We start from the raw sequence: 10,579 nt of genomic DNA, 5'->3' as shown, positions 1-10,579 counted from the left end.
TGAGCTCTTTGTCACCTCCATATATGAGAAACATATCCTTAGTCCTTTTCAGGTATTTCAGGATGTTCTTGACCGTTGTCCAGTGATCCACTCCTGGATTACTTTGGTACCTCCCTGCTAGACTTATAGCAAGACACACATCAGGTCTGGTACACAGCATTGCATACATGATAGAGCCTATGGCTGAAGCATAGGGAACATCTTTCATTTTCTCTCTATCTTCTGCATTGGTCGGGGATTGAGTCTTACTCAATTTCACACCTTGTAACACAGGCAAGAATCCTTTCTTTGCTTGATCCATTTTGAACTTCTTAAAAACTTTGTCAAGGTATGTTCTTTGTGAAAGTCCAATTAAGCGTCTTGATCTATCTCTATAGATCTTAATACCCAATATGTAAGCAGCTTCACTGAGGTCTTTCATTGAAAAACTCTTATTCAAGTATCCTTTTATGCTATCCAGAAATTCTATATCATTTCTGATTAGCAATATGTCATCTACATATAATATCAGAAATGCTACAGAGCTCCCACTCACTTTCTTGTAAATACAGGCTTCTCCAAAAGTCTGTACAAAACCAAATGCTTTGATCACATTATCAAAGCGTTTATTCCAACTCTGAGAGGCTTGCACCAGTCCATAAATGGATCGCTGGAGCTTGCACACTTTGTTAGCTCCCTTTGGATCGACAAAACCTTCCGGCTGCATCATATACAACTCTTCTTGCAGAAATCCATTCAGGAATGCAGTTTTGACATCCATTTGCCAAATTTCATAATCATAAAATGCGGCAATTGCTAACATGATTCGGACAGACTTAAGCATCGCTACGGGTGAGAAGGTCTCATCGTAGTCAATCCCTTGAACTTGCCGAAAACCTTTTGCGACAAGTCGAGCTTTGTAGACAGTAATATTACCGTCAGCATTAGTCTTCTTCTTGAAGATCCATTTATTCTCAATTGCTTACCGATCATTGGGCAAGTCAACCAAAGTCCATACTTTGTTCTCATACATGGATCCCATCTCGGATTTCATGGCTTCAAGCCATTTTGCGGAATCTGGGCTCACCATCGCTTCTTCATAGTTCGTAGGTTCATCATGATCTAGTAGCATGACTTCCAGAACAGGATTAACATACCACTCTGGCGCGGATCTTACTCTGGTTGATCTACGAGGTTCGATAGTATCTTGTTCTGAAGTTCCATGATCATTATCATTAGCTTCCTCACTAATTGGTTTAGGTGTCACAGAAACTGGTTTCTGTGATGTAATACTTTCCAATAAGGGAGTAGGTATAGTTACCTCGTCAAGTTCTACTTTCCTCCCACTCACTTCTTTCGAGAGAAACTCCTTCTCTAGAAAGTTTCCGAATTTAGCAATAAAAGTCTTGCCTTCGGATCTGTGATAGAAGGTATATCCAATAGTTTCCTTTGGATATCCTATGAAGACACATTTCTCCGATTTGGGTTCGAGCTTATCAGGTTGAAGTTTTTTCACATAAGCATCGCAGCCCCAAACTTTCAGAAACGACAACTTTGGTTTCTTGCCAAACCACAGTTCATATGGCGTCGTCTCAACGGATTTTGATGGTGCCCTATTTAACGTGAATGTGGCCGTCTCTAGAGCATATCCCCAAAACGATAGCAGTAAATCAGTAAGAGAAATCATAGATCGCACCATATCTAGTAAAGTACGATTACAACGTTCGGACACACCATTACGCTGTGGTGTTCCGGGTGGCGTGAGTTGTGAAACTATTCCACATTGTTTTAAATGTACACCAAACTCGTAACTCAAATATTCTCCTCCACGATCAGATCGTAGGAATTTTATTTTCTTGTTACGATGATTTTCAACTTCACTCTGAAATTCTTTGAACTTTTCAAATGTTTCAGACTTATATTTCATTAAGTAGATATACCCATATCTGCTTATGTCATCTGTGAAGGTGAGAAAATAACGATATCCGCCACGAGCCTCAACATTCATCGGACCACATACATCGATATGTATGATTTCCAATAAATCTGTTGCTCTCTCCATAGTACCGGAGAATGGTGTTTTTGTCATCTACCCATAAGGCACGGTTCGCAAGTACCAAGTGATTCATAATCAAGTGGTTCCAAAAGCCCATCAGTATGGAGTTTCTTCATGCGCTTTATACCAATATGACCCAAACGGCAGTGCCACAAATAAGTTGCACTATCATTATCAACTCTGCATCTTTTGGTTTCAACACTATGAATATGTGTGTCACTACTATCGAGATTTAATAAGAATAGACCACTCTTTAAGGGTGCATGACCATAAAAGATATTACTCATGTAAATAGAACAACCATTATTCTCTAATTTAAATGAATAACCGTCTCGCATCAAACAAGATCCAGATATAATGTTCATGCTTAACGCTGGCACCAAATAACAATTATTTAGGTCTAATACTAATCCCGAAGGTAGATGTAGAGGTAGCGTGCCGACTGCGATCACATCGACTTTGGAACCATTTCCCACGCGCATCGTCACCTCGTCCTTAGCCAATCTTCGCTTAATCCGTAGTCCCTGTTTCAAGTTGCAAATATTAGCAACAGAACCAGTATCAAATACCCAGGTGCTACTGCGAGCATTAGTAAGGTACACATCAATAACATGTATATCACATATACCTTTGTTCACCTTGCCATCCTTCTTATCCGCCAAATACTTGGGGCAGTTCCGCTTCCAGTGACCAGTCTGCTTGTAGTAGAAGCACTCAGTTTCAGGCTTAGGTTCAGGTTTGGGTTTCTTCTCTTGAGTAGCAACTTGCTTGCTGTTCTTTTTGAAGTTCCCCTTCTTCTTCCCTTTTCCCTTTTTCTTGAAACTAGTGGTCTTGTTGACCATCAACACTTGATGCTCCTTCTTGATTTCTACCTCCGCAGCTTTCAGCATTGCGAAGAGCTCGGGAATAGTCTTATTCATCCCTTGCATATTATAGTTCATCACGAAGCTCTTGTAGCTTGGTGGCAGTGATTGGAGAATTCTGTTAATGACGCAATCATCTGGAAGATTAACTCCCAATTGAATCAAGTGATTATTATATCCAGACATTTTGAGTATATGCTCACTGACAGAACTGTTCTCCTCCATCTTGCAGCTATAGAACTTATTGGAGACTCCATATCTCTCAATCCGGGCATTTGCTTGAAATATTAACTTCAACTCCTGCAACATCTCGTATGCTCCATGACGTTCAAAACGTCGTTGAAGTCCTGATCCTAAGCCGTAAAGCATGGCACACTGAACTATCGAGTAGTCATCAGCTTTGCTCTGCCAGACGTTCATGACATCTGGTGTTGCTCCAGCAGCAGGCCTGGCACCCAGTGGTGCTTCCAGGACGTAATTCTTCTGTGCAGCAATGAGGATAATCCTCAAGTTACGGACCCAGTCCGTGTAATTGCTACAATCATCTTTCAACTTTGCTTTCTCAAGGAACGCATTAAAATTCAACGGAACAACAGCATGGGCCATCTATCTACAATCAAACATAAACAAGCAAGATACTATCAGTTACTAAGTTTCATGATAAATTTAGGTTCAATTAATCATATTACTTAAAGAACTCCCACTTAGATAGACATCCCTCTAATCCTCTAAGTGATTACATGATCCAAATCAACTAAACCATGTCCGATCATCACGTGAGATGGAGTAGTTTCATTGGTGAACATCACTATTTTGATCATATCTACTATATGATTCACGCTCGACCTTTCGGTCTCCGTGTTCCGAGGACATATCTGTATATGCTTGGCTCGTCAAGTATAACTTGAGTATTCCACGTGTGCAACTGTTTTGCACCCGTTGTATTTGAACATAGAGCCTATCACACCCGATCATCACGTGGTGTCTCAGCACGAAGAACTTTCGCAACGGTGCATACTCAAGGAGAACACTTTTTGATAATTAGTGAGAGATCATCTTATAATGCTACCGTCAATCAAAGCAAGATAAGATGCATAAAAGATAAACATCACATGCAATCAATATAAGTGATATGATATGGCCATCATCATCTTGTGCTTGTGATCTCCATCTTCGAAGCACCGTCGTGATCACCATCATCACCGGCGCGACACCTTGATCTCCATCGTAGCATCGTTGTCGTCTCGCCAATCTTATGCTTCCACGACTATCGCTACCGCTTAGTGATAAAGTAAAGCATTACAGCGTGATTGCATTGCATACAATAAAGCGACAACCATATGGCTCCTGCCAGTTGCCGATAACTCGGTTACAAAACATGATCATCTCATACAATAAAATTTAGCATCATGTCTTGACCATATCACATCACAACATGCCCTGCAAAAACAAGTTAGACGTCCTCTACTTTGTTGTTGCAAGTTTTACGTGGCTGCTACGGGCTTAAGCAAGAACCAATCTTACCTACGCATCAAAACCACAACGATAGTTTGTCAAGTTGGTGCTGTTTTAACCTTCGCAAGGACCGGGCGTACCCACACTCGGTTCAACTAAAGTTGGAGAAACTATCACCTGCTAGCCACCTTTGTGCAAAGCACGTCGGGAGAACCGGTCTCGCCTAAGCGTACGCGTAATGTCGGTCCGGGCCGCTTCGTCCAACAATACCGCCGAACCAAAGTATGACATGCTGGTAAGCAGTATGACTTATATCGCCCACAACTCACTTGTGTTCTACTCGTGCATATAACATCAACACATAAAACCTAGGCTCTGATACCACTATTGGGGAACGTAGTAATTTCAAAAAAATTCCTACGCACACGCAAGATCATGGTGATGCATAGCAACCAGAGGGGAGAGTGTGATCTACGTACCCTTGTAGACCGACAGCGGAAGCGTTAGCACAACACGGTTGATGTAGTCGTACGTCTTCACGGCCCGACCGATCAAGCACTAAAACAACGGCACATCCGAGTTCTAGCACACGTTCAGCTCGATGACGATCCCCGGACTTCGATCCAGTAAAGTGTCGGGGAAGAGTTCCATCAGCACGACGACGTGGTGACGATCTTGATGTACTACCATCGTAGGGCTTCACCTAAGCACCGCTACAATATTATCAAGGATTATGGTGGAAGGGGGCACCGCACACGGCTAAGAATATGATCACGTGGATCAACTTGTGTGTCTAGGGGTGCCCCTTGCCCCCGTATATAAAGGAGCAGGGGGAGGTGCGGCCGGCCAGGAGGAGGGCGCGCCAGGAGGAGTCCTACTCCCACCGGGAGTAGGATTCCCCCCCCCCCCCTTTCCTAGTTGGAATAGGATTCGGGAGGAGAAAAGAGGAGAGAGAGAAGGAAGGGGGGCGCCGCCCCCCTCTCCTTGTCCTATTCGGACTAGGGGGGAGGGGCGCGCGGCCCAGCCCTGGCCACCTCTCCTCTCTTCCACTAAAGCCCACTAAGGCCCATATACCTCCCGGGGGGTTCCGGTAACCTCCCGGTACTCCGGTAAAATCCCGATTTCACCCGGAACACTTCCGATATCCAAATATAGGCTTCCAATATATCAATCTTTGTCATCGGTATGTTACTTGCCCGAGATTCGATCGTCGGTATCTCAATACCTAGTTCAATCTCATTACCGGCAAGTCTCTTTACTCGTTTCGTAATACATCATCTTGCAACTAACTCATTAGTTGCAATGCTTGCAAGGCTTATGTGATGTGCATTATCGAGAGTGCCCAGAGATACCTCTCCGACAATCGGAGTGACAAATCCTAATCTCGAAATACGTCAACCCAACATGTACCTTTGGAGACACCTGTAGAGCTCCTTTATAATCACCCAGTTACGTTGTGACGTTTGGTAGCACACAAAGTGTTCCTCCGGCAAACGGGAGTTGCATAATCTCATAGTCATAGGAACATGTATAAGTCATGAAGAAAGCAATAGCAACATACTAAACGATCGGGTGCTAAGATAATGGAATGGGTCATGTCAATCACATCATTCTCCTAATGATGTGATCCCATTAATCAAATGACAACACATATCTATGGTTAGGAAACATAACCATCTTCGATTAACGAGCTAGTCAAGTAGAGGCATACTAGTGACGTTTGGTTTGTCTATGTATTCACATAAGTATTATGTTTCCGGATAATAGAATTCTAGCATGAATAATAAACATTTATCATGATATAAGGAAATAAAATAATAACATTATTATTGCCTCTAGGGCATATTTCCTTCAAGGGGGTCTCAGCAGCTAGCAGATGATCCACCATTGGATAGCACCGTCCCATCCATGCCGAGAAGCAGCGTGGGTTCCGCCCTGGGCGACGCATTGCTGGATAGCTACCCAGTGGATGACATCATAGAGAACACTAACTGCGAGCTACACTTCAAAATGAAGAACATATCCATGAAGGTGGCGGACGCCCTTGCTTTTACAAATCCCCCCGAGGCAACCTTCCATTGCAACCCGATTCCAGCGGGCTATGCTCGTGTCTTGGTTGATGAGGTGGTGGACCAATATTCGGGGCTAGATCTTGACATTCCTGGAGGTGATGATGAGCACACACTAGGAGAGGCCAACCATCGTATCATCCTATGGAGAAAGGATTGCATCATCTTTCGAAGGCCACTGACACCGCGTCATCCGAATCCTCGTCGCAGTCCGCCACCGAGTCAGCAGACTCCCGCTCCTCCAAGTCCACCAACGCATCAGGCCACTCCTCCTCCAAGTCCGGCACAGCTTCAGGCCACTCCTCCTCCTCCAAGTCCGGCAAAGCGTCCGGCCACTCCTCCTCCAAGTCCGGCACAGCTTCAGGCCACTCCTCCTCCAAGTCCGGCACAGCTTCAGGCCACTCCTCCTCCTCCAACTCAGCCACATCAGCCGTCTTCGCCACCTCAGCAATCACGGAAGAGAGCCGCCTCAGCTATGGTGCGTAGTGGTACAAGTCGAGGTAGTACTGGAGGTACAGGCGGAGGCAAGCGATTTCAATATGGTCCAAGCCTCGCTCCTCTTCCGCAGAGGCCTTACGACAAGTCCGAGGAGGAAAACGTAGCCATATCGAAGGCCGAGGTGGAAGCCCATTTTGCACCGAAACCGCCACCGCCGCCAAGGGAGAAAGTGCCTGTGGAAAAGATTGACCACTGCATTTGTATGGCTAGAGCACCAGCTCCCAAGCCTGTTGACACAGACTATGAGCGCCACATCAAGAAGTTAAATCGAGCACGTCTATAGAAAGAGGCGAGCTCAAGCTCGAGCAAATCAACTGGCAAAAGGAGCGGTAAAACCATTCCCCAGCTAGGAGAACAGGCGGTGCAATCAATCCCCCCGCTTGTTGTGACAACAACACATGAGAGTAGGCATGCCCAATATTATTGTGGGCAAACCGTTAACGTTCCCAGGGTGGGCGATGTGGTAATAACCGAGGAGCATATTGCGCAGGCTGAATCGATCGGGATCACTGTTGGACAACTCCTCGATATCGCGCCCATGTCTCCGACTAGAGCGGAGGAAATAAAATGGAAATATGCCCGGGGCCAACCTTTGGTCGAGCCAGAGGAGGTCAATAAGCTCCCAACGAGAATGTATGAATTGCATCAATGGTACATGGACATTACCAAGATTTCCAATCGAGAGTCCCTCATGGTGAATGTCAACAAGGATCATTACTACCATGAGAAAGTTGTGACCGTTAAGTATTCAGAACTATTTCAGCTATACAATAAAGACGCACTCGACAAATCTATCGTTAGTTGCTATTGTCTGTAAGTGATTTCTTTCTGTAATTTAAGTCTCAAGCTAGCTGTAGTGATCATTTTGATCAATCATTACTTGTAATTATCCTCACTATATTCTTTTCTGTGGTATTATGCAGGATGAAGATTTATGAAATGAAAAAAGGTGGACGCTATGGCATTGGGTTCGTTGAGCCAAATACCATTAATGAATACACATGGAAAATAGATCCATATCATGAAAAAAGTGTAGAGGAAAGCATGCTACAGTTCTTCAAGGAACTCAAATACAATGAAGATATACTACTTCCTTACAACTTCCAGTGAGTCACATTGTCTTGTACTACAAATTCTGTTTTTCCCTACTAGCTAGCTACATGTTTTTGCTTACATATGCCCGCTTAATTAAGAAATGCAAACGTGTGTGCATGCAGATTTCACTGGATCTTGTTAATCATTAAAGTTGATGAAGGAACAGTTGAAGTACTAGACTCACTAATTAAGAAAGCAAGTAACTACACCATCGTGAAGGGGATAGTCAACAGGTAATTTCAATCATTATTAACTATATCTCGGCCTATTTAATTAGTTCGTCATTTCCTGATAACAACTATTTAATAACCCATTTATTCATTTTCTTTGTCGGCGGGCAGGGCTTGGGCAAAGTTCATCAGGGTCACTCTAGGCTCATGGAAACAAAATCTGAAATGGTATCGACCCAAGGTAAGTAATTAAGTAGTACTAGCTAGCTGCCATCTCTTTAATTATCTTGCTTAATTAATTATTATCTAATCAAATTCCATTCTTGTAAAGGCCCTGAAGCAGGCGCCGGGGAATGATTTATGTGCATACTACGTTGGCGAGAACATTCGCATGATGGCGTCCGAAAGGAGCAAATCTCAAAGACAAGAGTGGGTACGATATCGATTGTCAGAACACTATTCACAATTTTTACACCATTATCAATATCTAGTCACACAACTAATACACATGCATATTGATCTCCTTCTTAACAGTTCAAAGAGGTGCGGGACAAGCTCCTAGCACAGGACCGCATAGAAGAAATTCAAGAGGAAATAGCGGGATTTTTGCTCGATATATATATGTATATATATATCATCGAATGTCTCACAACCACCATTAATTAATTCACACATATATGCATACATATATTATGATCGGTTCTACTAGAAATTCTATTTATATATATGCATAACGTGTACAATATGTAGTATCGTAAAATACCGGCAAACGAAAAATAATTAAATGGAAAACGCAAAATTAAATGAAAAAGAAATCATAAACCCAACCCCCCCCCCCAACCTTTTAATGCCGATTGGTGACACCAACCGATACTAAAAGGCTCCCTGCCCCCGAAGTTGGCTCGTGCCACGTGGTTGCCCTTTAGCACCGGTTCGTGTTGAACCGGTACTAAAGGGGGGGGGGGCTTTAGTGCCTACACTTTAGCACCGGTTACCAAACCGGCACTAAAGGGCCTTACGAACCGGTGCTATTGCCCGGTTCTACACTAGTGGGGGCTTGCGCATGGTGCTGTGGAGTTCTTGGAGGGATCTCATCTGGAGATTGACGAGCTCGTGATTTTATTAGATGAAGAAGAGCCAGCAGGTTCATTATTTTGTGATCTGGAACATGATTACACTTTGGAGCTAGCAGTACAAGGTTCGAGATCAAGACGAAATATTAGGGTTACATGCGCCACCGCACGCGTCTGGGCGTTCCGTCAAATCATATCAGAATTGTGTTTCTGCTGCGGCACCGCCTACCAAGTTGAGTCTGACAGGCTGCAAGTTGCGATTTGCGTTGCTACATACAAGATCAAGATCCAAAGCTGCGACTGTCTTCACGTGAAAGCAAGTTCTTATAGGAAAGTAGAGCAGGGTTAATCAAGACCGCCTCAACTCGGCTTTCTGCACACTAGCTGCTCATCGACCGATCCGCCGCGTTTCCTACTGCTGGTCGCTTGAAGTCCTGAGGTAAAATAGCAACCGGCTGCCCTTAATTCACGTGAAGATCGAAGGAATCAAGAAAATAAAAAAAATATACTACTATGTTGCTGGGGAGGACACCTTGGTTTGCCTTGCCGTCGCGGCCTTGTATTACGCCGGACCGATCCGCCGCGTCTGAGCCGCCGCCACACCTTGAGCCGCCGTGCCGCGGCTCGGCCGCGCGCCCCGCCTTCACCAGCGCTTCTTCGGGTCGGGTTCGGGGTTGACTTCGCCTCCTAGTCGCCTCGCCTTCAGTTACCGTCTCGGAGTCGACCTCACCTCGTTGCCACCGCGAGAAGCTCCGCCCGCAAAGGGAAGTCACGGACTGGATCTCCGCCCATCTCGTATTCCCGGTCTCTCCATGTTGCCCACTTGGACGCGCGTGGTCTCACTCGCCGTCGCCACCTCGCCCTCGCTCCGGGTTGCCGGGAGACCCACAGCAGTCAGCATCATCATGATTTTCCCCGCCGTGTTGAGCCACCATAGCCGATGTCGAACCGTCTGGCCTCGTGGCCAACTTAGTTGTGGCCTCGCGCGGCTGCAACCCACCTCTCCGGGGGTCTTGCCGTTTCCACGACCTTGCCAAGTTGCTGCTGCAGCCTCCTGCTTCCAAGCCACCCCGCAGACTAACCTTGGTGACGCTACAGCCCCATGCTGCTCTGAGTTAAATCGCCGGCGCCGATGCTTTCCCGTTTTCCTCCAACTCGCCAAGAGGGCCTCTACAGTTGCAGCACCTACCGCTTGCAAACCGTCTTCGTGGTTGTCGGAGTAAATAGCCATGGGTAGCCTAGCCAGCTTCCCCTGGCCCTTCTGAAAAAATTACGAGCCCGTCCGGCTCTCAAGAATCCAAGACATGGGGCCGCCTTCCCC

The sequence above is a fragment of the Triticum dicoccoides genome, chromosome 3A (genome assembly GCF_002162155.2).
Source record: "Triticum dicoccoides isolate Atlit2015 ecotype Zavitan chromosome 3A, WEW_v2.0, whole genome shotgun sequence".
NCBI lineage: Eukaryota > Viridiplantae > Streptophyta > Magnoliopsida > Poales > Poaceae > Triticum > Triticum dicoccoides.
The sequence above is the reverse complement of the archived record's forward strand: the minus strand, read 5'-3'. Positions refer to the sequence as shown.